We start from the raw sequence: 8,851 nt of genomic DNA on the forward strand, positions 1-8,851 counted from the left end.
TCAAAGGCCTTGTCCTTGGGGTGGCACTATTGGGAGGTGCTCTGGACCTCGTGGGAAGTCCTTGAATTATTGGGGGCATGCCCTTGTAGGGGATTGTGGGACTCTGGGCTCCCGTTTTCTCACTTTTGTTTCTGGTTCATGAGGTAAGTACTTTTGCTCCACTATATAACTCCCCACCCCATGATATGCTGCTTTGCCACAGGTCCAATGCAATGAGGCCAGTCAGTTATGGATTGGAACCTTCAAAACTTATAGCCAAAATAAACCTTTCCTTGTAAAAAGTTACTTATCTCAGGTATTTCATCATAGTGGGTATAAACCAACTAATAACACTGAGAACTATAGCAGTGGGTTTTGTTTGACTCACGGTCAAGACAGATTCCCAGAAACTATCCTCAGCAAATTGTGTGTGTGTGTGTGTTTTCATATTATTTTTTAAAATATTTTTTAGTTGTAGTTGGACACAATATCTTTATTTTTTTTATTTATTTATTTTTATGTGGTGCTGAGGATCAAACCCAGTGCCTCACACATGCTAGGCAGGTGCTCTACCTATGAGCTCCAGCCCCAGCCCCTGTGTATTCATATAATATGTGAACAAATTGTTGATGCAAGTCAAGAAGAAGGGATGCTTCTATCTACAGATGGAATTGTGAGTTCTAGTTTATAAAGGAGCCAGTTCACTAATGGGCCCCTATTTTAGTCCCAAACCTTTTGCCTGGTGGTAAAAAGTGTTGCTTGACTCAAGTAAAATTTCTTTGCTTCTTCCAGGTAATTATGTTCTCAAAAGGCTATTGTTAGTGGGGCCAGGTGGCACATGCCTGTAACTCCAGCTACTACAGAGGCTGAAGCAGGAGGATTGCAAGTTAGAGACCAGCCTGGCAACTTAGCAAGAACTTGTTTCAGAAATAAAAACAGCTCGGGGGGGTCTGACTCATTTGGGGAGCACTTGCATAGATAGCATGTGTGAGGCCCTTAATTTGTTCCCCAGCACCACAATGAAGAAAAGTTATTGTCAGAGAATCCTAGACCTGTTTGATCACCTGAGATACTCAAATCAGCCAAAGACATCACAGTTTTAGAAACAATTGTTTCTAAATCATCCCTAATTGTTAAGTAATTATTGTGATCACTTGTATTTGACTTAGATCTAGGCCACTGGTGAAAAGAAATGATAGGCAAAAGGTGGTTGTCTAAGTATCATACGGAACACTCAGCCTAGAATGGATAATAAAGATAAATTGAGGCTGGGGTGTAGCTCAGTGGTAGCTTCTGGACTGGGATTCATAAGATCCTGGGTTCCATCCCCAGCACTGCAAATGACAGTATAAATCATAATGTAAATTACTATCCTGGTGCAGGGGCACACACCTTATATTCCCAGCTACTCCAGAGATTGAGACAGGAGGTTTTCAAGTTGGAAGTCAGCGATAAATTTCAGTCCCTGCTGAGCAAAGACAAACTGGAGTTCATAGCCAAAATGAACAGGTATAGAAAAAATGGTCATGTGCCTAGTAGGGATGATTTTTTAAAATCTTCCAATATAGTAGCCATGGCATGAAATAGTTGTTACAGACCAATTTAATATGTCATCCGTAATTAATTCAAGAATTCATCTGTTTTTAGGATTGACCAAACAGGCAGACAGTGGGAAGCAACCCTCACCTCTTATTCTCCATTCCTAATTGGGATTGTACACAATATCCACAGAATTCCAAGTTGACTTAATTTTTTATTTTGTTTTTGGAGACAGTCTAGCCATGTTGCCCAGGTTGTCCCAAGGTCCTGGTCTTAAACAGTTCCCCTACCCCAGTCTTAGTAGCTTGGACTCTAGGCATATGTACATTTAATCTTAGGGGAGGAGGGTTCCCACCATGACATGTCTGATAATTACTTTCCTATATGATGTGCTTCACCCAAACAAAATGTCTTCTTCCTCCCCTCTTGAAATCATAATAAACCAATCTTGGTAACCATTCATCTCAGGAGGAGCAGAAGCTCCCTGGGGAATAAATGGCACTGGTCCTCTGTGTCTGCCCTATAAAGTGGTCTGACGAGCCATTTCAGACATTCTCTCCATCTCCTTCATGGGCCAGAATACTAAAATAAAACAGATTTTTATCAGCTTCAGATTTCATGGAATTAGTGTTTCTACTGAACCCACAATTGAAAATGAGCTCTAAAGTTTGTGAGTATAGCCCTTTTGAACACCTAGCCCTAGGCAGAATACCTGGTTTCCCTGAAAGATCATTGAGCTTTCAATGTTTCCCCTTAAGAGGAGGCCTGATTCCTCATTTTGAGGACAGGACTTGTTACCTTCAGAGATATTTGCACAAAGTAAAGAGGCTTGTCAAATCTGCCTTTTGTTTATGGTGCAGAAAAACTGGTTGCTAAAGGTCCTTTGAGTCGCTTGTGCTTATTTTGTTTTACAGTCCCCCTTCCATATCCATGGATTTAAGCAACCAAGAATCAAAAGATATTTTGGAAATAAACAGCGTTTGTACTGAACATACACAGACTATTTTTCTTGCCCCTATTTCTTAAACAATATAATGTAACAACTATTTACATAGCATTTACGTTGTGTTAGGCATTATAAGTAACCTAAAGGGGATTTATAGTATATGGAGGATATGTATAGATTATATGCAAACACTATACCATTTTACAAAATATACTTGAGCATCCCAGGATATTGGTATCCAAGGGAGAGGGTGCCTGTGACTAATCCCCCACAGGTACCAAGAGACCACAATACACACACACACACACACACACACACACTTTTGTGTTATTGGTAGCTGAACTCAGAGGGCTCTACCACTGAGCTACATGCCCAGATATTTTTTGCTTTTTGAGACAGATTCTCGCTAAGTTGCCCATCTTAATGGGCAATCCTTCTGCAATCCTTCTGTCTCACCCTCCCAAATAGTTAGGATTACAGGTATGTGCCACCATGACCAGCTAGTAACCACTGTATTTTGGAAAGATATTCCTTACAAGATATTAATCCCCACACCTCAAGCTCTGAATAGGTAATAAGATATGGGGGTCTTCCACACTTTGATCCCCATTACATGATGGAGACCTTGGCATGGGGAGAGTTCAGCTGCTGTTCTTTAAGACCAAACTGAGGCTAAGATGGCAAAATTTACATTACCACACCATCCTCCTCCCCTTACCTTCCTGCTACTCCTGGCCCTTGGTATCAACAACTGTGGGGTACCTCCTGTGGACAGGAACAACCTAAGGGAGCATCATTTCCAACCCCTCAGACCCAGTGCTTACATTTTTTAAAAAATTCTTTTTAGTTGTAGATGGACACAATATCTTTATTTTTCTTATGGAGAGCCGGGGATCAAACCCAGTGCCTCAGGCATCCTAGGCAAGCTCTCAACCACTGAGCCACAACCCCAGCCTGAAGTGCTTACTTTTAATAAGAAACATTTTTGGAGGCCTCTTGTTATCATCCTGAAGTGATATTCACGTATGTTACCATTCTTGTGTGAGGCTGCTGCCAAAATCAGGCCCAAGCCCATTGAATGCCCAAGCATCATCATGGTGAAAACCAGAATCTGCCTATCAGGAATCCCAAAACACACCTCCAGGGCAGGCAGGAACAGAACCCTGTCTGTCTTGTTCACTGCAGTATCCCCACCACCTAGAACAAGACCCTGCATGCAATGAGGAGAAAACTGTACAGTCTAGGTATCTATGCTATGGTTTATTGTCGTCTTCCAACAAGGCTTCCCTGTCCTTTCTTCACTTCCCCCTGCCAGAGGAAAAGGAGAAGAAACAACTCATGAGTGCCAGAGGTCCAGCCTCCTCCCATAGAGTTGTCCATACTGTTCACTGAAGCTATGGACAAATGGATCTCTCAGTCCTGGTGGGGGTAGGTGAGGACTGGGTCTGCACAGAAAAGCAGACACATCTATAAAGGTAAGAATGTGGGGCTGGGGTTGTGACTCAGCAGTAGAGCCCCCACCTCGCACTTGCGAGACCCTGGGTCTGATCCTCAGCACCACATAAAAAAACAAGTGAAATAAAGGTGTTGTGTCCAACTACAACTAAAAAATAAATATGAAAATTAAAAAAGGTAAGAATGGGCACGTGGGGCTGAGGTTGTGGCTCAGCGGTAGAGTGCTGGCTTAGCATGTGCAAGTCGCTGGGTTCGATCCTCAGCACCTTATAAAAATAAATAAATAAAGGTTAGAAAAAAAAAAAAAAAGAATGGGCACATGCCTGACTCTCAGCAACTCAGGAGGCTGAGGCAGGATCCCAATTGAAATCAGCCTCAGCAACTTGGTAAGACCCTGTCTCAAAATAAAAACAACCAAAAAAAAAAAAAAAGGAAAAAAGGATTGCTTTAGAGTATTGGGAGTATAGCACAGTGACACAGTATGTATTAGAACACTTGCCTGGTATGTGTGTGGCCCTGGGTTTGAGCCTCAAAACTTGTGGAGAAAAAAAGCGCTGGCCAAGTGGTTAAAACTAGAATCTGAAGCCCTCCAGCCTAACTCATCTCAGTTGTGTACCTTCTGGTAATTTTGAATGCCTCAGTCTTTTCACCCACAAAGTGAAGATAATAATAGTAGTTATGGTTGTTATGACTGAGATCATTCGTGTAAAGCAATTAGGACCAAGTTTGATAAGGTATAATAATGCTTTTGTTGTTGTTAACAAAAGAGCTGAGTAAAATGAATAAAAGAAATATCCGTTTTGCCCAGCACTCTCCCACCCACTCAATCCCCTCCGCGTATTCCTCCATCCGACTTTCAGGTTCAACCAACTCTCCGTGTACCAATTTTTGTAGCGTCAGGAAAATATTCACATCTCAATCCGTATGCCCTCAGAAATGTCCACCCCCAAGTATGTGACGGTGGCAGTATCCAAATCCCCGTGTGAATACATTCCCCAGTCTGTGTGACCTCAGGAGTGGCAACCTGGAATGAACCACGCCGGGCGTGGGGAAGAACGCACGACGGAGCATACCACTACCAAGGGACGGCCATCTTGCAATGTACCATTTTGTTTGTGGGGAAGGAGTATGGAATACAGTGAAGGAATGTCTCGTTCATATATAGGGACGGGCCTGCTTGTCGCAAGGTCGGGTCCTGTCCTGCCTACTAACACTCACTTTGGACGGATCTCACTCTTTGGTCAGCCCTCAGCCTCTCTCACAATGGCTGTTTTATTAGCTCACCCCTCCTCTATTTTTTAAATTTTGAACCAGCTCTCAACGCACCCTAGCAGGCAATTGGCTCAGGAGCTGGACCTCTGCGGGCTCTGATTGGTGGATGAACGAATTGCTGCGCATAAAGCCCCACCTGCATTCTTGCCCCCGGCAACTCCGGTTAGTCATTGACTCGGGCAAGGTGGTGGTTCCGTGAACCTTCACTCCTTATGCTGGTACGTCAGGAGTTTCTGGAGCGTGACTTCCAACGGTGCCTCATTGTATCGCACTATTCACCTGTAAAGTAGCAGAGGAGGGTGCTTAGGGTTGGAACTTAGTGACACTACACATCAGGATGTGACACCTGGTGAGCTGGGCGTTTCCATCTTAACCTCTTAACAAGCCCAGTATGTTTCTGTTGCCTGAATGAATCCAAACCTTCTTAAGTTCATTTATTTTTCAGTCTCTCAAAACAATACTACTTGGGGCTGGGGATGTGGCTCAAGTGGTAACGTGCTCCCCTGGCATGCGCGGAGCGCTGGGTTCGATCCTCAGCACCACATAAAATAAAGGTGTCCACCGAAAACTGAAAAATAAATATTAAAAAATTCTTTAAAAAAACAATACTATTTGGATCTGCTGGTGGGACACGCACAGTGGGTAATTGGTTATCTCACACCATAAATCTCACAGAACACTTGTGCATGCTTGTAATCCCAGAAACTGGAGGCTTTGCTGGGAGGATCACCAAGAGACCAGACTGGGTAACTTCACAGGACCCTGTGGCGGTGGTGAGAGAGCATCTACTGCCCCCCACACACACACACACACGAAATACCCACAAAACAAATTGCCAAATGAACACCACATGGTCTTTTTTTTAAAAAATAGGTATATATGACAGCAAAATTCATTTTGGTTCATTGTACACAATTGCAGCACAACTTTTCATTTCTCTGGTTGTACACGATGTGGTATCAACCCTATGTTCAATCTAGGGTAATGATGTACCTAGGGTAATGATGGCCATCTCATTCCACCATCTTTCCTTTCCTGCCCCCTCAACCTCTCTACCCTTCCTCCCCTTTGCCCCAAGCTCCCCCCTCCCCGTTTTGGATCAGCATCCATTTATCAGAGATAACAATCAGCCTTTGTTTTTTTGGGGATTGACTTACTTCACTTAGCATGATATCATCCTACTCCATCCATTTACCTGCAAATGCCATGATTTTATTCTCTTTTAATGCTGAGTAATATTCCATTGTATATATATATCACAGTTTTTTTATCCATTCATCTATTGAAGGGCATCTAGGTTGTTTCCACAGTTTAGCTATTGTGAATTGTGCTGCTATGAATATTGATATAGCTGTGTTACTATAGTATGCTGATTTTAAGTCCTTTGGATATAGACCAAGGAGTGGAATAGTGGGTCAAATGGTAAATGAGCCAGGCATGGTTGTGCACTCCTATAATCCCAGCTATGCAAGAGGCTGAGGTAGGAGGGTCCCCAAGTTGTAGGTCAGCCTGGGCAATTTTATAAGACCCTGTTGCAAAATAAAATGGGCTGGGATATAATTTAGTGGTAAAGTGCCCCCACGGTTTAATCCCAGTACTGGAAATAAATAAATAAATAAATGTATGTTATAAATGGCTGGGCTTTTGATAATTTTTTGAAAAATAAATACTTTGTTTCTCTCATGTTTAAACTCATGGTTTTGGAGTATTAGGCCTGGCCAGCTGGAACAAGGTTGGCAAAGTTGACATGAGTTATTTAATACATATCTAGGTGATGTAGCCAGTCACCTGTTTGAAGTTTGCATTTTTTATATTAAACATATGTGTAAATTAGACATACTATGGTGCATGAATCATAAAAGAAAACATATTAATAAACACATGATCCATATGGATACAGACAGAGATGATAATAGATGGAATAGTGGAGCCTCAGGTTACAGCCCTAGGTCATTCACACACTGGAGGGGAAGGAATGTTGATAATTTAACTTGGGGCCCAAAATTCTAGGAATATTCAGCCCTGTGGCCCTCACCTCCAACAAACAGAACAAATTTTCCTAAAATTAGACTGGAAGCTCCAAATCTGTTCCCAGTGCTGCCTTCACCACTGAAAACTCAAGCCAAACTTTAATCTTGAGGAAGATCATTTTATTTTATTTATTATTATTTGTGGTACTAGGGATTGAACACGAGCTTCATGCACAGTAAGCAACTGTTTTACCACTGAGCTACATTCCCATTCCCTCCCCCTATCTTTTTTTTTTTTTTTTTTTTTATACCAGGGATTGAATGCAGAGGCACTCAACTACTGAACCTCATCCCCAGCCCTTTTTTTTTTATTCTGAGACAGGGTTTTGCTAAGTTGCATGGGACCCTATGAAATTGCTAAGGCTGGCTTTGAACTTGTCCTCCTGCCTCAGCCTCCTGAACCACTGGAATTTCAGGTGTGCACCACCTCCCTCCCCTTTTTTCTAATGTTGAGAAAGGGTCTCATTAAGTTGCCCAGACTGGCCTTGAACTTATGATCCTACTATGTCAGCTTCCCTACTAGCTGGAATTCATAAGCATGTGTCACCACATGGAGCTAAGATTATTATTTTATATATTCTTTGGTGATGGGGATCAAACCCAGGACCTCAATCATGGTAGGAAAGTGCTCTACCACTGAGCTAAATTCCAGCCCCAAGATTATTATTTTAAATATGTATATATAAGAGATTGGGATGGTGGGTAGATAAACCAATGGTGGACATTTGCCAGTTGCAATGGTACAAGTGTCTGTTTTCCTAGCTACTCACGAGTCTGAGACCAGAAGACCACTTAAGCCTTAAAATTCAAGAAAAGTAGGGCTGGGGTTGTTGCTCAGTGGTAGAGTGCTTGCATAGGACGTGTGAGGCACTGGGCTCCATCTCCAGTACCACATAAAAATAAATATAACAAAGATATTGTGTTCATCTAAAACAATATATATAAAGTATGTGTGTGTGTGTGTGTGTGTGTGTGTGTGTGTGTGTGTAGTTTAAGAAAACTCTGGGGTAAGACAGAGATAACCTATCTTAAATGTGGGCATTTTGCCATCACTGAATGTTTATGTGCATAACTGGATTTGTAACATATATATCTCACTTTAGGTGACATAGCAGGTGAGTGGTCCATTGTTACTCTTTGGGGTCTCACCCTACTGGTAATAGAAATGGTATAACCAAAAATGAACTATATGATCTTTTTCAGAAAAAGACACCAAAAGTCATAGTTTACAAAGATAGGAATGAACCAGGCTTGGTGGCGCATGCCTGTAATCCCAGAGGCCCTGGAGGCCGAGGGAGGGGGATCTTGAGTACAAAGCCAGCCTCAGCAAAAGCGAGGCCCTAAGCAACTCAGAGAGACCTTGTCTCTAAATAAAATACAAAATAGGGCTGGGGATGTGGCTCAGTGGTCAGTACGCCTGAGTTCAATCCCAAGTAACACCCTCCCCCACCAAAAAAAAGATAGGAATGAACAGAAGAAAATCTTTAGCTTCTTAATAAAAGAATAAGTCTTGGGGCTGCAGTTGTGGTGCAGTGGTAGAGAGCTTACCTAGCATGTATGAGGCACTGGGTTCAATCTTCAGCACCACATAAAAATAAATAAATAAATAAATAAATAAAAAGGTATTGTG

The sequence above is a fragment of the Callospermophilus lateralis genome, chromosome X (genome assembly GCF_048772815.1).
Source record: "Callospermophilus lateralis isolate mCalLat2 chromosome X, mCalLat2.hap1, whole genome shotgun sequence".
In the NCBI taxonomy this organism is placed as follows: Eukaryota; Metazoa; Chordata; class Mammalia; order Rodentia; family Sciuridae; genus Callospermophilus; species Callospermophilus lateralis.